General features: G+C 37.6%; 1 protein-coding gene and 1 pseudogene across 1 annotated transcript in view; both read right to left on the bottom strand.

Annotated features, from left to right (window-relative positions):
* WDR70 (WD repeat domain 70) overlaps window positions 1-23,716 on the bottom strand; it is a 387,773-nt gene that overhangs the window by 300,780 nt on the left and 63,277 nt on the right. The gene's annotated exons all lie outside the window — the stretch shown is intronic.
* Window positions 16,585-19,584, bottom strand: LOC105745793 (RNA polymerase II elongation factor ELL2 pseudogene; annotated as a pseudogene).

Raw genomic sequence — 23,716 nt, 5'->3', positions numbered from 1 at the left:
CCCAATGAAGGAACCTAAAAACAACATATAGTGAAACCAATTCTGGAAAGCAGTAAAGGAAAATTTTAGAATAACAGTTTTACAGCAGCCCTAGAGAACAGCCAGTCCATATTGGAAAAAAAGATGAAGTGTTCCAGGGTAGGAGTACAGGGAAAACTTACCTGAGTAGAGGAAATTTGGGGAAAACCTGGGATATGACAACATAAAAGAAGGCAAGGGAAAAAGCAAAGAAAATGATAATAAAAATCTTTACAACAAAAGAAATTTAATTAGAGAGCTCTGCAAAGAAAAATGTTTAAAATTTTAAGAAAATACATTCACTTGCTTATTGATTTTCAACTTTCAGAATTAGCCTACCAACAAAGCATAAAAGACTTCAATATAACTGCAATGTAGAATATAAACAATGTAAACTGATATCCTGGCAACAGAAAATAAAAATTCAAATAGTAGAATATGGGAAGCATAAAATATAGAGGAAAGCGCAAGGAAACCATTGGTATACAACTTATGTTGAATTTACGAGAAGCTGTTAAAGAGTATTCCAAAATAGGGAACATGAAATACTACTTAAAATGACAAATGTAAATAAGAAATATATATATATATATAAATAAGAAATATATAATAATATTGAGAGGATAAGAAGAGAGATGGGAAGTGGTATATACGAATTAAATCTCCAACTATGATGACATAAACACAGGATTTAAAAAAAAAAAAAACACCACAATTATGTAAGATTACTTATTTGGAGATGTGAAGGTCAATACCAGAAGAAATAGCTGTAAGAACTAAAATTGGTGGTCTCTGAGGGTGAAGACTGAAAATGGGAAAGGGTATAAAGAATACTTCAGCAGGAGCACTAATGTATTCAACATTTTTAAAATATGTGTGTAGTTACTTTTAATTCTAAAATGTTAAAAGAGTAAAGAGTTTTCAGAGTCAAGAACCCAAAGCCCAGCCATCTGGAAACGTACCTACTCAAGAAAACAGAAAATACAATAAGTATAAAGAGAGAGGAAATCAATCTAAAAATATAAACTAAAGAATTAGAAAGCAAAGTAATAAAATCAATAAGTCTAAGATAAATCATTTTCTATTAATAAACTAAATTTTAAAAGAGAAAAGGAAGAGAATCACTAATACACAAATTAGAAATTCAAATAGTGAACTATCTATCCACAGATATAGAAAGGAAAAAAATTATAATAGGAGAGAAAATACTTCCCAACTTCATGAAACTAAGTTTGAAAACCTGGAAAAATGTAAATTAACAAAAGAGGTCCCAGGAAAGATAGAAAATCTTAAAAAAAAATTTACCATGAAGAAATTGGAGGGAAGCAGACTTGGCCCAATGGATAGGGCATCCGCCTACCAAACGGGAGGTCCACAGTTCAAACCCTGGGCCTCCTTGACCCGTGTGGGGCTGGCCCTTGCGCAGTGCTGATGCACTCAAGGAGTGCCCTGTCACGCAGGGGTGTCCCCACATAAGGGAGCCCCATGCGCAAGGAGTACGCCCCATAAGGAGAGCCACCCAGTGCAAAAGAAAGTGCAGCCTGCCCAAGAATGGTGCCACACACACCAATAGCTGACACAACAAGATGACGCAACAGAAAGAAACACAGATTCCCGCTGCCGCTGATAAGGACAGAAGCAGTCACAGAAGAACACACAGCGAATGGACACAGAGAGCAGACAACTGGGGGTGGGAGGGAAGGGGAGAGAAATAAATTTTTTTTAAAAATTGGAAAAGTTTTTATAGACCTACCCTCTATCAATTTATCAAGTTCAAACAGTTTCCCAGGCGAACTGTATCAAACTTTTAAGGACAACATAATACATATGTAGTATAAATGCTTCCATAACAAAGAGAAAGATGAAAAGCTCCCAAACCTCTTTTTATAAATCCATCATACTAATGATATAAAAAAATCTATCACAAGACAGCATTAAGGAAAAAAAGAAAATTGCAGACTAGCTTGACTCATGAATAACAAGGGAAAACTCTAGGGAAAAAAATATATTAGCACATAGAATTCAGCAGTGTACTAAATTTAAGTGTGCAAGAATATTTCTATTTTAGTAAATCTATTAATAACCACCTTATATGTTAAGGAAGAAAAACTTCACGATCATCCAAACAGATGCTCTAAAAAGCAATTTATGAAAACAAAAATCATATAATCCTGATACCCAAAAAAAATTATATAAGTTTAGATGGATAGTTCCAAATTACCAAAATATTTATTTCTGAGACCAAAGCCAGGCTCAGACTAAATGATTAAATCACTTAGAAGCTTTGAAGCACTGCCACTGAAATACCAGGAAAAAGACAAGGATGCTTTCTATCACCACTGCTATGAGACACTCTTGTGGAAGCATTAGGCAATTAAGAAAAACAAGGAATGACAAGTATAAATAATGGAAAGTGGAAGGAAAAAAATATCATTATTTGTAGATAATTTGATTGTGTATCGGGAAAACTCAAATCAAACAACTGACAAACTGTTATTTAAAAAACAATAAGACAAAAGGTAAGTGATGACAAATTAAAACTATGAAACAGAAATTTAACAAGGTACCTGAATACAAATTAATAAACCAAAATCAATAGTTCCTAAAGTAAATGGTTTAAAAATATAATAGAAGCAGCAATCATTTTAAAACTGTTAAAATAAATGTGGCCAAAACAGAACCTCCTCTATGGAGTAAACTTTAAAATGTACATAAAACAGAACTACTCCTCCAGATATTGAAATGTATTATTAAAAATGTATTATAAGGGAAACGGACTTGGCCCAGCGGTTAGGGCGACCGTCTACCACATGGGAGGTCCGTGGTTCAAACCCTGGACCTTCTTGACCCGTGTGGAGCTGGCCCATGCACAGTGCTGATGCGCGCAAGGAGTGCCCTGCCACGAAGGGGTGTCCCCCGCGTAGGGGAGCCCCACACGCAAGGAGTGCGCCCTGTAAAGACAGCCGCCCAGCGCGAAAGAGCAGCCTGCCCAGAAATGGCGCCGCCCACATAGAGAAATGACACAACAAGATGACGCAGCAAAAAGAAACACAGATTCCTGTGCCGCTGACAACAACAGAAGTGGACAAAGAAGACGCCCCAAATAGACGCAGAGAACAGACAACTGGGGTGGGGGACGGGGAAGGGGAAATAAATAAATAAATAAATAAATAAATAAATAAATCTTTTTTTTAAAAAAAGTATTATAAAACTGCAGGACTCAGGAAGCAAATGTGGCTCAAGGGATTGGACTTCTGCCTACCATATGGGAGGGCCCAGGTTTAATCCCTGGGACTTCCTGGTTAAAAAAAAAAAAAAAAAAGCATGCCCACGCAGTGAGCCACTCAGTGCCTACACGGTAAGCCAAGTGCCTGCACGAGTGAGTCACATAGCAAGATTATGATGCAATGAAAGAGAGACGAAGGGGAGAGTCAAAGCAAGGCACAACAGAAACCAGGAACTGAGGTAGCACAAGTGACAGGGAACCTCTCTCCACATCAGAGATCCCCAGGAGTGAATTCTGGTGAATCCTAGAGGAGAAAAAAAAGAGAAGACAAAAATAGAAATAGATACAAAAGATCACACAGCAAATGGACACCAACAGCAAAAAACAGCAGGGCGGGGGTGGGGGGTGAGAGGGAAAATAAAATCTTTAAAAAAAAAACTGCAGGAATCAAACAGACTGGGTGTTAGTTCAGGAATAAATAACGCAACAGAACAGAATATAAGGAGCAGAAACAAATACCAATACATGAGAATCATTATCTGACAACAGTGGAATTTCAAACCAGTAGGGGAAAGGGCTAAATTATTTAATAAACAGTAGTGGAACAACTAAATAGCCATTTGGGGGGAAAATTCATATTTTTTGGAAACAATTTCTCTATACTCCTGAAAAATACATTCCATACAATGCAGTGGCTTTAGTATTAATAAAACTGGAACAGCTTTAGAAAGAAACATGTATAATGTTTATGTTCTTAGGTAGAAAAAGTTTGTCAAGGCAAGACGCAAAATGCAGATTTTATAATGAAACAAATAATAAATCTGACTACATGAAAACACAAATAAGTGAGATCATGGATCCTAAGCATCTGGCAGTGTACTAAGTTCTTTAAATGAATTTTCTCACTTAATCCTCAGGAATCCTCTCCTATGAAATAGGTCCTATTATTATTTAGCTACTCAATAAGACTTCTTGAATACCTGTGAACTACATTACACTGTACCAAGTGCAATGGGCACCAAAAAAAAAAAAAGCTAAACATTTTGATGAATTCATCCTGCTCACTCTATATGCAATAGTTCAACAAAAAAAAAAATGTTTGGGCTGTTTTCTTGCAAAAAGGCTGACACAAGTTAAATGCAAAAGATTAAAAATATGTATAATAGTAAGCCTGAAAATATATTTCTAAATGCTCTAATAAACTTTAGTTAAGCTTAAACAAATCATTCTTCAAATGTTTAAAATCTTACTCTAAAAAATGTAAAGTTATACATCTAATATATTGCAGGAAGGAAAAACAATGTCCTATATCAAGATCTCACAGCTGGTTTCAATCCTTTGATTAGTAGTTTTCCCAAGTCACCTCTAAATTATCTTCAAACCATTTATGTCCTTTTGCAAGTTCAACCCTGGAGCACATTTATCAGTAACATGACTTGAGAGTACCTAAATAACTTTTATTATACTGTGTGAGGTCTGAGAAACTTAAAAAGGATGCCATTCTTTTAAGTTTTGTATCATGGTAACATATATATATATTTATGAAACGTTAAATTTGCCATTTTAACCATTTTAAGGGTACAATTCAGTAGCACTAATAACATTTACAATGTGGTATTAATATTACCACCTTTCTTTTTTTTTTATTTTTTATTTTTATTTTTTTTTAAGATTTATTTATTTATTTAACATCCCCCCCTCCCCTGGTTGTCTGTTCTTGGTGTCTATTTGCTGCATCTTGTTTCTTTGTCCGCTTCTGTTGTCGTCAGCGGCACAGGAAGTGTGGGCGGCGCCATTCCTGGGCAGGCTGCTCTTTCTTTTCACGCTGGGCGGCTTTTCCTCACGGCGCACTCCTTGCGTGTGGGGCTCCCCCACGCGGGGGACACCCTTGTGCGGCACGGCACTCCTTGCGCGCATCAGCACTGCGCATGGCCAGCTCCACACGGGTCAAGGAGGCCCAGGGTTTGAACCGCGGACCTCCCATATGGTGACAGACGCCCTAACCACTGGGCCAAAGTCCGTTTCCCATTACCACCTTTCATAATCAAAACTTTTCATTACCAAAATAGAAACTCTTTACCCATTTAACATTTCCCCTCTTTCCCTTTATTCTAGATATTTCATGTAAGTGGAATCATACAATATTTGTCCTTTTCTGTCTGGCTTATTTCAGTTAGCATATTTTCAAGGTTCATCTCTGTTGTAGTATGGATCAGAAGTTCATTCTTATAGCTGAATAGTATTCCATTGTATGGATATACCACATTTTGTTTATCTACTTCTCTTTTGATGGGCATTTGAGCTGTTCCACCTTCTGGCTACTGTGAATAATGCTGCTACAAACATTAGTGTACAAGTAAGATAGTTCTCTTTCTTTTATTTTATCAGATATGATATTCTTTTAAAAAGAACTATAGGGCATTACCATAAACACAAGATAACAATTTCTTATGCTTATTTATCAATTTAACAATGGCATGTAAGTCAGCAGAAGTTATAGCAAACAAAGCACTTATTTTCCAATGCTACCATAAGCCTTATCATTTCCTGACACTCTATAATTTTATAAATATTTCAGCTCTTGTTCCTATTTGTTCTGTAAAAAAGAAGATATGGAATATAGACTGGATTCTGCTATTAACCCCATTTGTAATCTTTGGTAAATCATTTAACTGGGTAGAACCTCAGCTTTTTCACTGAAACGGTTAGATAAGATAATTTGTGACATTCTATGATGATATGATTTACCTTAAACTTAATCACATCTTGAACTGTGAATACAACACTATGTCACGGAAAAGTCCCTCCCTGACTTCAATCTTCTCCACTTCTCTTTACATTGCTCACTACCAGAAGATTCTTCTTCCTAGATCATTTTTCACAGAAAATCTTAAATGGCTCTCCACTGCCTTTAGTAGCAATTAACATTACAGAACATGCATGTTTTTATGTTAGAATGTTTTCTACAGTTGAGGAAAATACTGCTCCAAAGTGAGAAAAAAAAAAAAAAAGTTTAAGAAATTTCATATATAATTAAAAAGCAGATCATTTCTTATTATTAAGAAAATAATCCCATGGAGCAGATGTAGCTCAGTGGCTGAGTGCCTGCTTTGCATGTTCAAGGTCACAGGTTCAATCCTTAGTACCTCCTAAAAAATAATTTTAAAAATAATAATAATCCCTTAAAAACCTAGTGATAATCCCATCATAAATAGTATTTTTTTTCACTTAATACTTATTATTAAGGGCCCATCCTTGCCCACAGTATTAACCATTTCAGACAGGAATAAATGGAAAAACAGAAGAATTAAGCTTGCCAGTGACAGACAGGCCTGTCCTTGGCAATTATGAAGTAGCAAACTGGCTTTCTTGGGCCCCTGTAATGGAACACCTCTCTCCTTCCCTCCCTCCCTCTAAAGAGAAGGCTTTCTTTTACCACTATAAAAGGAAGGAGGATTTCATCCTTTTAAGACTGGGTCCCTGAATTTCACCGTTTGTCTTATTCCTGAAAAAGTCCTACTTGCCCTGTATCCATGGCAACAAGTATACGCTATTCCCACAACTTCAAAACTTGATCTAATTATGTCCTCAAAGTCTCAAGTCCACAGACTCCTGTCTGCATATAGAGTTAAGTATTAGTTGAATGTTTTATTGCAGGAACGAAGCATCTTTTTACAAATGGAGTAAAGATTAATAGAAGCCTCAGCCTAATACCTACCACAGTTCTCATAGCAGCTAAAAATGATCTCTAACGCCTTGTTACTCCACAAGAGGAGCAGCAGGGACATCGCTTGGGAGCTTGTTAGAAATGCAGAATCTCAGGCCTCACTTCAGACCTAATAAACCAGAATAAACTTTTTAACAAGGTCCCCAGGAGATCTGCATACACATTAAAGTGAGAGAAGCAAAGGTTTCCTGAGATTGCCACTTATACAAGTTCACCAGTCCTATTACACAGAGCATGGCAGTGTAATTGCCTGAGCGATACGTTTTACATCTTGAGTTAATTTCCATAACCTAAGAAAGATATTCTATAGGAAAATCTTGGAAGTCAATTTTACCTAGCAAAAAGCTTACTCCACAATTCAATTTTCCAACACTACAGGTAACCTGGGTTTTTTTTTTCCCAGTTCTTACAACCATTCGTTCAACAGCCACTTAATGAAAATTCAAACTGTGTTAAAATGCCAGGACAAAAACAGGACATGAACTGGGTTTTGTTACTTACTACTGGTGAGACTAAAAACCCTTCCTCTCAGACTCCCTATTCCCTCATCCACTGACTAGAAATAAATAATAACAGTAATAGCTAGCACATAAAGCGCATCAGGCACTACTCTAAATACCACAAATTTATTAAGCGGATTAATCCTCACAACAACCTTCTAGTAGATATTAATATTACCCTATTTTCAAGATGAGGAAACTGAGGAAAAAGGAGGTTAAGTAATTTGCCCAAGGTGACATAATGTGAAAGAACTACATTTGAACTTAGAAATCTGGCACCAAAGGCTATATGATTAATCATAATACTATATCTCCACAATAGTAATACCTGCACTGTTAGCTGCAGAGTTGTTGTGATGATCCAATGAGTTAATATGAGAAAATACTTTATAATGACCAACCCATTAAAAGTAAGATTTTACTATGACCCTATGACTACAAAGCTTTTATGCTAAAAGTACACATTTTTTTAAGTTTGAAAAAAAAAATTGGAGACCAGATATAAAATGACTTGAGATAAAAAAACTTACACCAAGTTTCAGAATCTTAGACATGCAGTGCAGAATTAGTGCAAACATTACTTACATACTGTATTTTAAGTTAAGATTTCATAACCATTTTTAATAAAAGAGAATTATCATTTCAGTAGTCTTTTTATATTTAGCCAAAGATGCACAAACTCTACTGAGTTTAACTATAAAAGGTATCAGTCAAATTCAATGAGAATACAGTAGGTGCATTAAAGATGTGACTTAAAAGTGAATTCCTGGTATGATGGAGCATCTCTTTTTATGATAGTAAAAACCAAGACTATGCCACAAACTTGTTCAGTCATTTAAAAAAAATTAATCCCCATTTACAGTGTGCAAGGCACTGTGGGATGCAAAAGTGGATAAAGATGCCCCAATTCCAAACCAGACCACTAATGGGGAGGCAAAATTACCATCTAACAGCTGCCTGGGAAGCTATGTGAAGAAACTTGGTGGTCTTGGTCTCATTTCAAATTCGCAATTAGCTGCACTTCTAGCACTCAACACAAATACTATGAATAAAAGGTCTTTCCAAATAAGGATCAAGGTCTATAGAAGAACAAAAAAGTCAACACTGCTGTGGCTGTTTTTGCATGTACTTGTATGTTATTCTATCAATTTGGCACTTAAAAATATAAAATGTATTCAAATAATTTGTGGTAAGAGGAAAGTACCTAATTCCACTAAAAGACAAATTATACCAGTATTGGTAAATATTCATGGTTTTGTCACAATTCTTTAAAAGTACTTTTTATTAATTAGAAGATTAAAGCATTGAGAAATCTTTTTTCAATATTGATACATGCAAATTTTCCACTTTTGCCCGTGTAAATAGAACACCCATGCGAAAGATCAAGTGATTTGTTCTACTTTCAAATACTGTGTTTATACCTACTAAACTGAAAACTGATGTGCATGTTGCTTTGGTTATCTTCATTAACACTGAGAAAATTTAAGCATGTTTTTGAATATCTATGTATAGAGTACAGTTGGAGGCATGCATAAAATGATTCCCACTTACAAAGTTCCCAGGTTTATTCCCCAGCCCTGGTACCTCAATAATAATAGCAACAACAACAACAACAGAGAGTAAGAAATGGTGGGAAATTTAATTACACTGAATTCAGTAGGAAAAAAAAACAAGCTACAAGGTAAAATGAGACATGACTGAAGTAGGAGATGAATCCATATGTAGAAAGAAGTAAAGAACAGCAAAAGGAAAAGAGAAATGAGAGCAAAAGATTAAAAGGAAGACGATTCCATTACTTTGTAGAAAGTACTCATGATAGAAAACATCCTTAGCAAAAGGTACAAAAGTTTCAAGAAAGTAGACATGTGAAGGTATTTCTGGAGAAATGAACAAGAGTTCTACTAATCTAGACAGGGAATATGGCTATGAGAAGTGAAAAAGGATACATAAGGAAGAATACACTGCATGTTTACAAGATAAGTAGTCAATTAAAAAGGAGACTCAAACTTTCATTGAAAAGGGAAGGGTGAGAAAAAGTTTTTATTAAAATACCTTAAAATGAAATTTAAAATTTAGAGAGGTTTATCTTCAACAAAATTTAAATTATAATTGCAACAAATCTCAGAATATACAAAGAATGAATTGGGTAATATTTTATGGGAAATATGGGGTAAGTTTTCCAACTTAAGTTTATGCTAACATAACATGGCATCTGGATTATTATTAAGAAGGCTGTTTTTGTGGAAAAAAACATTAGTTTTCTCAAAGGGTTTTAAACCTATGATATTCAAATCATTTATCATCCTTGTCAATTTTCTCTTTTTCAATTAGGACCTGTTCTAACTCAAGCAGATTCTCATTTGACAAGGGTTATGGGTGGAGTGGAAGACTTTTTTAACATCACTTCCACAGACTTAATGAAATTCTGCATCTTCAGCAAGATTTACAACTCACTGAATAAACATTATAGCATGGAGTAAGCTCCTAAGTTTCTAGAGGGTAACTATGACGACACCAGAAGCTATCTTTGATTCAACAAAATGTTTAAGAGAAAGAGAGTAAGGATAGCCATTCACTCATCCAATATTTCTTGAGTCCCAACTATACGCCAGGTCAAGCCACTGGACATTTCAGCAGTAAGAGAGACAATATGCCTGCCCTCATGGAATATACATTCTTGTGAGGAAAAAGACAGTAATCCAATAAACAGAAAATGATAAGTGCCATAAAATAGTGACAGGTAAAGTAGTGAGGTGAGAAAGGGAGCACTTATAAAAAGTGATCAGGGAAGGTAACATTTGAGCAAAGATTTAAATTAAATGAAGGGCCATGTGAAGTTCTGGGTGTTATTCCACAAAAAGGAAATGGGTACAAACATTCAAAGAAAAACAGAAAGGATAGTGTGGCTAGAGAGAAACAGACAGGTCTACAGAGACTTCATCAAGCAGAGCCTAAGATACCAGGCAAGGAGCTTGAATTTCTTAACAATGTGCTGGAAATAAACTGAAGGGTTTCAAGTGACAAGACCTGATACACATTTTTTAAAGTTTGGATTACACCACTAATCAGAGAAATAACCTATACTTATGAACTTAAATCTAAAATAATGAAGAACATATCCTTAAAATTCCTCCTATTAAGCCTCATAAAAATCTGTTATTTACAAAGCTTCAAGATAAGAAATTTTACATATATTTACATCAAATCAAAAAATAATATAAATTTTTTACATTACTCTTCTAAAAAATCAATTATTCTAGCATTAATATTAATATCAACAAATCTCACTTGTTCCAATCTATAGAAGACATTATTTATAAAAGATTTTTTTCTTTCCCTCTAGACAGGAGACAGTTGGAAAAAGAACTGGATTCTTGCCAAAATGCTTCCATTGCCCCCTAGTGATCACTTTAAAGAATGAAGACCTTCACACTTCAGCAGTTTAGAAACGCTACTTCACAATTGAATTTTGGAATAGAGCTTCTAGCATCCTCTGCTGACAGAATCTTACAGATGTAATTAAACTGCTCAGTTTTAAAGACTGTTAATTTTCCTCTGAAGTTAAAATCATTAAACTTCCTCACCACTGTTTTTTTTTTAACTTTTCTTCCCAGTCAGCTTCAATATAATCTAAAGTAGTTATTAATCAAAGATTGGTATGACAGTAATTGAGACCTGACTCTGCCAATCCTTATGTATTCTCATACAACTCCTGAGAATAGTTTCGTTTTTTGGGGTTTTTTTTACTTTTAATTCTCCAACCTTTCCCTATGCATTGAGGAAAGAGAGTGACTGATACAGGTGGCTGGCAATGATCAAGACCAAGGGGATAAGAAGTCTCTGGCCAGCAAACAGAGAAGCACAGTGGTGGCCCAAACTTGGACTCTCCACTACAGAACGTGCCAGTCAGGGAGTCAGACAAAGTTCATGGGAAACAGGTGCTCATAACTAAAAAGTCACTGTTACATCTAGCCTTTAGTTACAGCCATAAAAATTCAACTTTCAATTTTCTGTAGTACTGGGAAACAGAATAGCAAGAATAATGAAAATCCTCAATAATCACAAAGCTTCCTGCCAAGTAGGTTCATAAGCAGTTACAATCTATAGATTTAAATAAACTATTCTTATTCTGTCAGAGGGCAACTCTTACAATTATTAAACTACTATGTAATTAAATTTTAAGCTTAGGACATACAATTGTTTTTACAGAAATAGCTGTCCATTTACCTTTCAAAGCTCATATTTCCTCTATTCACTCAGATCTATTAAATCAGTTCTCTATCCCTACTTTCATTTTCCATACAAAAAATTAGGATTGATTTGTCATAAAGAGAAAACACTCTCAAAAGTCATGAGATAAGCATTTCAATTATACAAACAAGATACACTCAATCCACTTAAAAACTGACTCTGTACATACTACATATAAGGCACTGAACTAGAGTCTAAAGTTTCTAAAACTTACTGTTCTTTTACAGCAAGTCTCTGTACTTGAGATGTTTACATATGATTAGAAAGGAGAGGAAGAGAAGTTAAGACAAGTACATCAATAATAATTTAACAAGTTTCCTACAGGAGGCAGAAGCCAAGCCTGGTAGAAGGAAGTAGCACAAATGTTTAATATACGAAGAGGTTTGCTTGTTCAGAAAGTGCATTTGAAATGGACCTACAGGTCAGAAAGAATTTTAACAAGCAGAAATGGGAAGAATGGGAAGAAAGAATTAAATTTTCATTAGTATTAATTCAAAACTAGCAGACTCCTTTGTCAGAGAGAATTAATGGGCAAATAAGGATTGGTGAGATCTGACACACTCATGAATCAGACCTTCGATACAGTAGCTTACACTGATGAAAGATTAGCATGTCCTTGGGGGAAAAAATCGCCTGAATTACTGATAGAGCCAGTGTAAATGTAGAATGAATACTATATTAGCTGTAGAAATAAGAGGGGAGGAAGGTAAAAAATTCTTTTATTAAAAATGATATCCATAAACTCAATGGAGGGGAAATTATTGTGTTTACAGATATAACTTGTTTCACTAAACAGGAATTCCCTTCAAAGTACAGGATTTAAAATGTACTTTCTCTGTTAAGAACTCGTACTGGAAATCTTCTTGTAAAGTGAAGTAACAAGTCAGTTTCTTTTTTTTTTTTTTTTTAAACAAGTCAGTTTCTAATCCTCCATTTCCCTTATGAGTCTTTCAATGATTCTCTATATAGATGAACTTGACCAAAATCTTAGACAAAGGTTAGTTTTATGGAATCTTTCCTTATCAAAATGAACCAAAGGACTGTATCTCATTTCTGAAGAAATAACACCAGTAGAAAGACTAAATAGCAGTACCAAATGAACACAAAGGAATTCCAATGAAATTGATACATCCTGACAAAGTAACCAAATGCTAAAAACCTAAGGAATGCATTAGTATCCATAAATTTTTGAGTCTTTTGTTCCTTTAGAGACTGGGAGATAATGTTCATGAAGTTTGAAATTAAGTCAAATAAGCACAGTTTATATACACATATCATACAATTTTTTTTTTTTTTTTTTTTGGGGGGTACCAGGGACAGGGATTGAACACGGGACCTCGCATGTGGGAAGATGGTGCTCAACCACTGAGCCATATCAGCTTCCCTGAATTATTTTTTTCATTTGTTTCACTTTTTGGTTTTGTTGTTGTTTTTTTCAGGAGGCACCAGGGACCAAACCCAGAACCTCCCATGTGGAAGACGGGTGCTCAACTGCTTGAGCCACATCCACTCACCAATATCACACAATTTTAAAGGACTATTCACAATGCTAAAAATCTCAAAAAGTCCTAAGTAAATATATAACTTGCCATTACCATAACTGAAAGCACTATTGAGTATAAATTTATGCCCACTCCAAAGTTGCTAAATACCCATATTGTCAATTGTCTCCTTTTTTCCTTTATAAAGGACACTGGGAATTTTAGCTGGGATCCTGACTACCTAAAATAATATATTTCTTATGTGAATGACAGATATGAAGTACAAAATGATTAGCCTCCATTATCCCTTTTGCCTAGCTGTTGGTCAAAGTACAAAAATGATGGTTAGAGTGTAGAAGTGCATCCTGAAGCCCATACATTAAGGATGGCCAAACAAACAGAAGCAGCCTGGGTCTATGGACCTTGGACCTGTAAACCAGCTCTGGTCCATTCAGCTCCTGTATTTTAATGTGAGATAGGGAAAAAAAAAGATTTCTTTTTCAGCCCACTGTTATTTTGCATTTTTGTCACCTGCAGTCAAAGTAATAATGTACCAAATGATAGACAGGATTGAGGACTTAAAATGGGCTCAGGGCTCAACTACACAGGCTTCCAAATATGGGAGGCAGCATAGTAATGTTAAGAGCATAGACAACCTGAGTTGGAACTGCAGTTCCATCACTCACTAGACCAGATAAGTGAGCAAATGCAACTGGGCAAATTACTTAAATTCTAAGGGAGAAAAATATATAAATATTTACCAATTATTCAGTGGTTCTTATTCAAATACTTTTGTATTAAAAATCTTTATACTATATTTTATATTCAGATACATCTCTCCCTAAGATTACTCATAATTTTCCTACTGTGAACAAGATAACTTTTTTCATTTTTAACCCATTAAACTGGATGCTTTTAAACTTTAACTTATTATTATTTAAATTGTTACAACAAACTTTATTATTTCCTGCTGCTTTTAGGTACTCTTATCAACAATATTCTCACCTCTTACTTTCTATTATATAGTCTTCGTTACTTCACGCTCTCACAGGGTTTTTAGATATCAATATTTTCTGGTTTACAGTGATACACGAAAGTTATTAATTTATTTATTTTTTGGATTCTGAAGACAAACATCTTTATTAAAGACACTACCAAAAATTTCACAAACATTTCAAAACAGATTTGGAAACATAATACTTCCCTTTTCAACTGGCAGCACTTTGAAAAAACAATACAATAAGACAGCACAGTTTGAATTAACATTAGTTCAAAATCCTTACATTTTTGACAAAATAACTTATGCTCCCACATGATAAAATAAGTGATAGTTGAAATCAAAGTGATAGCTGAAATGAAAGTTTGTGGTGTTTGATGAATCACAGTATAGTATGGTTAAATATATCTGCTCTTTTTTTTTTTTTAAGATTTATTTATTTATTTCTCTCCCCTTCCCCCCCACCCCAGTTGTCTGTTCTCTGTGTCTATCTGCTACATGTTCTTCTTTGTCCACTTCTATTGTTGTCAGCGGCATGGGAATCTGTGTCTCTTTTTGTTGTGTCATCTTATTGTGTCAGCTCTCCTTGTGTGCGGCACCATTCCTGGGCAGCTCTCCTTACGGGACGCACTCCTTGCACGTGGGGCTCCCCCACGCAGGGACACCCCTGCATGGCACAGCACTCCTTGCAGGCATCAGCACTGTGCATGGGCCAGCTCTACACGAGTCAAGGAGACCCGGGGTTTGAACCGTGGTCCTCCCGTATGGTAGACGGACGCCCTAACCACTGGGCCAAGTCCACTTCCCTGCTCTTTTTTATATTCCTGATACCCAGGATGAAAAAAAAACTTTAAATATATATTTCATGTAGGTAATAGCTTCTTTGCATATCTCTACCAAAAAAATACTTTATAACAGTATATAAATAGGTTACCTGTACTTTTAATTTTATAATTTTGCTCCAAAACTATAGAAATTACATCTTTTTCATCATAACATATCAATTTTGCCCAACCTTAATAAAGCTGACAAACTTGAAATGGAAATGCTTTTGTCTTGCACAATAGAAGCAGCAATTTGATAGAAACAAAAAACAAAAACAAACCTACAGTAACACTTGTCAGTTGTTTAACCTGAGAGTTTGGCCTACTTAGAGTAGCAGCTTACTTTCCCTCCATGCATGCTCATATCCACACAACCTCTGCACACACACAGTTCAAGCACACGCTTCAGATGCTGGTAGGCCACAGTGTGCTGCTTCCTGTTTCTTACATCGAGTGGGAAGCAGTGTAGCTAATGATTAACCACACTATGTACATAACTATCAAATACCTTAAGGCAACCATTGAAATGAGGTGTTAACTTGCAGGGCAGATTTACTGTTCTCAATCAAGCCAGCCTGTATATACGTGTGTGTATATATATATATACACACACACGAACATATACACTTTTCTATTTCTTAACCCTCCAAAACAATGCTTTAAAAATTTTTTTTTGTATTTTGTGCAAATTTCTAAATATTCTACCATTTAAGCAGAGTTCGCATTGACAGGTCAGAAAATAGGCTTGTTCATCCAAAAGCATTTCACTTTGCACATTACTGTTATGTTTTTTATGCACACAACTTTGAAGTGTGGACAATGGGTCCCCAATATGTTTTAAAAAATCATTTCTAATGAAAAACGTAAGTTTTTAAGGAAAGAAAATGATTTGAGGTAAACATATTGGAACTCCAGTATCTATCTAAGAAAATCATTTCTTATTAACAAACACAAGTCATAAGGGGAGAAAAAGGACTAGAGAAAGCAGCTTCAGGGAAGTGGATTTGGCTGCACTGATAGAGTGTCTGCCTACCACATGGGAGGTCCAGGGTTAAAACCCAGGGCCTCCTGACCCATGCATAGTGCCAATGCGCACAAGGAGTGCAGTGCCATGCAGGGGTGTTCCCCGTGAAGGGGGACCCCATGCGCAAGGAGTGCGCCCCTCAAGGAGAGCCGCCCCACACAAAAGAAAAAAGCACAGCCTGCCCAGAAGTGGCAGTACACACATGGAGAGCTGACGCAAGATGATGCAACAAAAAAGAGACACAGATTACCAGTGCCACTGACAAGAATGCAAAGTGGACACAGAAGAGCACCCAGAGAACGGACACAGAGAGCAGACAACGGGGGCAGGGTTTGGGGGAAGGTGAGAGAAATAAATAAAAGAAAACAAAAGAAAAAGCAGCTTCAAAAATGCAAGGAAACAAAGTAAATTTTTTAAAAAAAGGAACTCAGGTTTACTAATACTGAAACTTTCAACAAGTAAAATTTTATCTTTTTAGAATCTTAGAGTAACTCATTTGGAATTTTAAATAAATAAGCTTAAGTTTATTCACATCTTCAGGTCCCAGCAGAGTTCAAGTGCCATGACTCTGCTTGCTATTGGTCAAACTCACCTATGAGTCTTGATGTGAGCCAGCTTGTTATGAAAATATTTGCAACTATATTTTTCTTCATGGTAATTAGGATTGCTTGATCTTGGTCTTCTGATATTCTTGTAAAACTTCTTCTGACATTCTTGTAAAACTTCTTGTAAAACATTCTGATACTCTTTTGAGCTCAGAGAAAGGCACTTTAGTTGCACATCCAGTTTGATATATCTAGCTACAGTCTCCATCCTGGCATGTAAGGTCCAATTCTCAGCATTTGAAGTCCTCCTTGTAATTCTAGCATTGCTCATAGGAAACAATAGCAATATATTTTTATCAAATAACCTGAGAGTTCAATTGTCGAAGAAGGTTCTCTGGAGGCAGCACAATTCTCTTTTAACTCCTTCATTGGAATTCGGACCAGAGTTATTTAGCTTGGCAATTTCCTCTTCTCTTTTAAGGTCCTCCTCCTTTTTCTCCAGCTTTTTTATTTGGTCCATTTCCTTGTGTTTTTTAGATTTCTTCTTGGACCTTTTTGTGAGATATTGAATGGTTTTCTTCCATAGGCTTTGGACACTTTGGTAGAACTGAATCAGGAGCTAAGGTTTCCAGAGAAGTCCTAGAGGTATATTTGTCTTGCTGGTCCTCACCTACTACCATTTTAATTAAAATTGTCAACAGGTAGGTCTTGAGTCCCCCAGCCTTCTGGAGTGCTAGGGTAATTGGAGTTAGAATTTACAGTCTAAGGAGGATTTGAGAAAGGGAGGTATGCTGGCGGCAGCGGTGGACGGACAGGAATGGTAGAAGCTGCAGGCGGTGAGCAGGAAATTTGCAGCAGACTTTTCACTGGTAGGATTCAAACGACCATTTAATGTTGGTGGTACTCTATTAGTTAGATGAGATATTCGAGGGTTTTTATTCATTAAAGGACCAATGAAATATGAATCCAAAAGCTGTTTCTGAGAAGAAGACACAGCATCTCTATTAGAACATAGGGGAGATTCTGAACAGCTGGTGCCCGCAGTATTCTGAGATGGATTTAGTTTTCTAGAGAGCACTGATTCCAATGACTGTCTGTCTATATCACTGTATCCAGGCCAGTGTCTTTGAGGTTCTTTAAAAACATAATCCTTTAAGGTATATGACAGGCCTTCAGGATTCAGAATGACTACCTTTTGCAGAATTGCTCCGAGGGAGTTCTTCTCTTTTTGATTGACACCATCTTTCTGCAATCGAGCAAGCAGCTCAGGTTTCTTGTAGGCCTTCATTGCCAGTGAGTGAATCAGTCTGTCCCTATATGGCTGCTAAGAAACAGTGCTGCTGCTGTCTTTTGAATCGTATTTGCAGGGCTCATGGGAGTTGACCTTTTAACTCTCAGGCACTGCATCTGAAACAGCTTGAGGTACTTTCCAAATTTGCACTCTTTTCCCTACCTATAGTCCACCAGGTTTGATAACCTTGTGCTACGATTTTGGGATTCCTCCTCTGCCTGGGTCATTCTTGTCATCCGTTACGAGTCGTTTGTTGCACAAACTATAATTTTATCTTGTATAAATCTCAGGTAATTGAGTTGGGAGGCTCCAGAGCTGGAAAATGCTTGCCAGATGCAGTCAAAGCTGCCTTGAGAGTTGTGTTTATCCATATTTAACAAATAAAAGTTAAAGTTGTGCACTTCATTGGGGGGATCATATTTGGGGATTTTGACAAGCACTTAGAGCCCTTGGAACTGAACTGAAGGTTGGAAAGGAATTAAATTCTTGGGGCTCTGGTAGGTCTCGAGCACCCGGATCATGGTCTCAGTGAGCCTTACACACAGTATGGTGATGATGCCCCACCCCAGCTGTCCACATGACAGCCCATAGTGCTGCTCCTCCCGCAGGGCCCCCACCCTCCACCCACCAGCCACAATCTTAAATTGCCTGGCGCTGGGCTCCACTGTGGCTGAGGCTGCTCAGGCTTCTGTAGCCACCACAACAGGGCCATCCCGATGTTGACGTACTGTCATATACTTCATGCAGCCAAAACTCTGGCTGCCACCGCTGCCAACAGCTCCCCCCTCCAGCCCCCTTTATTATTTCAGTTTGATTTCTGCAACTGGCAAATATGCCCAGACTAATATTAAATAATACTATAATAGCAACCATTTCTATTTTGGTCCTGATTTTAAGGGAATACCTCTATTGCATCTTAATTATGTATAACACTGACTGCTGTTATGAAACAAATAAAAATTCAACATGGTATGAGAATTTCCTTCTGTTTTCATTTTTAAATTATTTTATTAGTAAGTCAGCGTTAAATGTTATAATTCCCTTTTTGCTATCTGTTGAAACAGATGACCATAATAATAATAATAACTAAAATTAATTGAGCACTTTAAATACTAGGCACTATTCTATAGACTATCACACAACTTGAGTAGAATATTTTATTAGCCCCATTTCTCAGGGGAGGAATGAAAGGTATAGAGAGGTTAAGTTGTTGCCAATACTCACACAGACTGAAAGTGAAAGGTTTCAGTCTGGTTCCAGAACTCACTCTCTTAATTACTGCACTATATTGCCTCCCTGTGTCTGTATGTATTAATAGACCTTTTTGAGTCAGTTAAAGACCTTTTGATTAGATAGCTTTAATTGGGGGCCTGTGATTGGACTACTTGAGTGGACTGACCCACAGTAGGTCTTGGACCTCTTGCTGGAGTCTTATATAGGTAGAGAAATGAAAGCAGAAACACACAGAGAAAGAGCTGCCATTTTTACTCCGTGATGTAAGAGAGGACTCCAGGATTGATTGCTTCCAGTAAGACAAAGAAACCCCAAAAGGCTGAGAGAGAGGCCAGAGTCTGGAATCAGTGGAGCAGCCCAAAGCTTAAGAAATGAGGCTAAGAAAGAGATGAGCTATATAAATGATTACCTACAGCTGAGCTCAGGGAGAAAGTGAGCCTTGAAGAGAGAGAAAGACAAGCCGCCATTTTGCCTTGCCTTGGGGCAAAAATCCAGAATTTGCCAGCAGCTGACCTTAGTTAAACCACATCTCTAATGATACCTTAATTTGAACATTTTCACAGTCTCCAAACTATAAGATTTTACCGTTATAAATTCCCATCATAGTAGTGAGAGGGGCAAATGATAATCCCCTACCTTTTTCACGTAACATTTTTGTGATCTAAGCATGTTTAAAAAATAAATTAAAAAACAGTAACAAAAATACAGGTAGACCATTCTATAACACCATATACAAAAATAAATTCCAAATTATATGAGTCCTTTGATTTAATATGCAAATGTAAATCAATTTATAAAGAAGAAATTAGATCACTAATGTAGGGTTGTGACAGGATAGAAGGATTGCGAAGTGAATGCTAAGGGGTGTGGAGTTTTTCTTTATGGAATAATGAAATTATTCTAAAATTATTTTGGTGCTAAAGGCACAACATTTTCATTATACTAAGACCCACTGATTATACATACAGAGAGACTATTAAGATATGTGTCTACATCTCAAATAAACTTTAAAATAAAAAAATATGCAAAAACAGTCAAAAAGAGCAGTTATGTACATCAGGGGAATTACAGAGAGATTGAGAGGTGATGAATTTTTCATCATTTTTCTGTTTTTTATTATTCAAATAATGAAAATGTCCTACTAATGAATGAAGTGATGAATACACAACTATGTGATTATGCCAAATACCACTGACAATACACTTTGGATGGATTGGCTTCTTTACTAATATGTAAAAATAAAATTGATTTGTTTAAAAAAAAAATCCTACTATAAAAGGCAACCCATTTCTTTTTTTTTTTTTAAGATTTTATTTATTTATTTATTTCTCTCCCCTTCCCTCTCCCTCCACCCCGGTTGTCTGTTCTCTGTGTCTTTCTGCTGCGTGTTCTTCTTTGTCTGCTTCTGTTGTTGTCAGTGGAATGGGAATCTGTGTTTCTTTTGGTTGCGTCATCTTGTTGTGTCAGCTCTCCGTGTGTGCGGCACCATTCCTGGGCAGGCTGAACTTTCTTTCGCGCTGGGCGGCTCTCCTTACGGGGTACACTCCTTGCGCGTGGGGCTCCCCTACGCGGGGGACACTCCTGCGTGGCACGGCACTCCTTGCGGGCATCAGCATTGCGCGTGTGCCAGCGGCACACGAGTCAAGGAGGCCTGGGGTTTGAACTGCAGACCTCCCATGTGGTAGATGAACATCCTAACCACTGGGCCAAGTCTGCTGCCCCAACCCATTTCTGATATTTACACTGGCAGCTATAGCAATTTGATATGGTTATGAATTCCAAAAACCGATATTGGGTTATATTTGTAATCTGGTCTGTACCTGGGCAGGATTGTGTTATGATTAGGGTTTTGATTAGGCCACATCATTAGGGCGTTGAGTCCCCAGCACCTTGGTGGGTAGGGACTCACAGATAAAAGGCATGGCAAAGGACAGAATTGGGGATTTTCTGATGTTGGAGTTTGATGCTGAAGTCTTAAGCTGGAGCCCCAGGAAGTCAGCACACAGAGGAAAGAAAAGCAAGCCCAAGAAGAGAGGACCTGAGCCAGGAGAAAAAGACAGGAATAGAGACAGTGCCTTAGACACAGCAGAAACCCCAAGGAGAGAGACAGTGCCATTCACCTGATAGTCTACAGCTGACCTTGTAGAGAAAACAGAGTAGCTGAGCCCAGAGGAACCCAGGAAGCCTGAACCCTCACAGATATCGGCAGCCGTTTCACTCCACCACGTGGAAATAGACTTTGGTGAGGGAAGTAACTTGTGCTTTATGGCTGGTAACTATAAAATCCAACCACTTTCTGATACTTAGCGTCAGCACCCCTTTGGCTGACTAATACAGCAGCCTTTAGCAACCTAAAACACCTGGATTACTTATACAGTAGTCCAGTCAAGAGTGGAAGCTGGGAGATGGGTAAAGTGCCTACTGATGTGGAAGTGATATTGGATTAGACTAATCTGCTAGTTTTTGAGGCAGAAAGAAGTGGAAAGATCTAGTACATGCTCAAGAGATAAAGCCAATGAGACTTGCTAGTAGATTAGAGATTAGATATGGGGAATGAGGGACAGAGGAATCAATGATGACAACTAGATTTTGTGACCTAACCATTGTAAGTATTAGAAAAATATTTTCCATGCTTTATATTAATTTTATATTCCTTGGTTTTCCTTTTTCCTTAATTTCTAATTTATGTTTCCTTATACCATTTCACTTCATTATATTTTTAAAACAAGGTAAAATATAAATAAATAAGTTTATTACTACTTAAGACTACTTCTATGTTCATGTTTGAAACTGTTCTGTTTGGGGCTTTTCTCTATCTTTTGTAGATTTCTGAGTTGAGGTATTTCATTTACAAAAACTGTTAACTGTCTGTAATCTTATTATCTGTCTGTAATTACAGGCACAGCTGATGATCCATGTGGAGGCTAGAAAAATACAGAAAAGTATAGGATAGAAACAAATAATACCCTCACTCCCACAGTCCAAAGACAAGCAACAGGAATACTTTTTCTACTCTACGTATCTTCTAAATTGTTAAAATCATACTGTTGAGAACCAGCAAGATGGCGACAGAGTAAGGAGCTCCAAGAGTCAGCTCCTGCCACAGGGCAATTAGTAAACACCCACAGCTCTCTAGAGATAGCTGAAGCACCTGTCTGGGGGCTTAAAGAGGTCAAAAAAGCATCCTGCCACATCCTTGAATGAATGGAAGGAGGAGACTGTCCACCTGCAGAGAAGACTCATAAGTAGACTGCTCCACACCACGAAGGCCAGTGCCCATCCTCCACTGGAGGCACAAGCTGCCTCAGGAGCTGTTCCGAGGCTGGAATTCAAAGCTCCACTTCCCAAAAACAGGGAAGGAAAAGACAGTTGGGCACTAATTTCAGCTACTGATGAGAAAATTCAGTAGGCTGAAGTACTATCCTGATAACAGTTAAAATTTGAGCCTGTCCAAGCCAGAAAGAGGCTGGTAGCCACCATCTTAACCCATGCCTTGCACAAGAGGCAGCAGGGCGAAATGAAAATCCCAATACTGGTGGGGACCAGCTTCTTTCCATCCAGGTCAGAGTGGAGCTCCAGCCTAGGACCCAGTGCCACCTCCAGCAGAGAGGAAGATGCAGGGACCTGCACCAGCCTCTCCGGGAAATTACCAGCCAAGCCACAGAAGCCAGTGATTATCCTACTCTGGCAGCATGAGCTGCCCTGGGAGCTGTGGCTGGAGTTGGAGACTCCATTTCCCAAAAACAGGGGAGGAGAAGGTTGGATGCCGGTTTCAGCTGTTGATTGGTAGACTCAGCTGGCTAAGATACAACCCTGAGAATGACTATGGTAAGAATTGGCCCAAGTCGGAAGGAGGCCGGTGGCCGCCATTTTGATTCTGCCCCCAGGCTGACGGGAAGCCGGGATGACCAAAAATCTCAGTGACAGTAGGAACCAGTTTCTCTCACCTAGGGCCTGCAGCCCTAGCCTAGGCATCAGCCCCGCCTCTGGCAGGGAGGAGGTTGGCAGGCCCTGCACCAGCCTATCGAGCTACTGCAGGTAACTCTGACTGACACAGGCTGAAAATTGGAAGTCTACTGGGGCAACTGTGTTCATCTTGGACCTGCACTGCACAGATTGCTGCCCACATCTGTACTTCGACCCCTGCCGCAGGCAAAGAAGAAAGGGGTATGAAGCTTCATCATTCTCTCTGGGCAACTACAATCTAGGCCTGCACTTGGATTATTCCACACAGCTGTGACTCTGCCCCTAACCCTGGCAAAGGAGAGAGTTGGAAGAACCTTCATTGGTCCCTGGGGCAAAGAGGGAGCCTGAGCCTCCACAGCTTACAGCATCAACTACTGCACAAGCAGCAAGGGAGTAAGGGCAGGAAGCCCTAAACTAAAGAGAAAAACTGCACCCAGAATAAACACTCTAGTAAGCCAGATGCAAAGGCATCAACAAAAAATTACAATCCACACCAAAGAAACAGGAAGCTATGGCCCAGTTAAAGGAAAAAGATAAGCCTCCAGATGACAAAAAGGAGTTGAGACAACTAACCATAGGTGTTCAAACAAATCTCCTTAATAAATTCAATGAGACGGCTAAAGAGATCAAGGA

The sequence above is a fragment of the Dasypus novemcinctus genome, chromosome 2 (genome assembly GCF_030445035.2).
Source record: "Dasypus novemcinctus isolate mDasNov1 chromosome 2, mDasNov1.1.hap2, whole genome shotgun sequence".
Classification (NCBI taxonomy): domain Eukaryota; kingdom Metazoa; phylum Chordata; class Mammalia; order Cingulata; family Dasypodidae; genus Dasypus; species Dasypus novemcinctus.
This window is presented reverse-complemented; position numbering and strand designations above follow the sequence as displayed.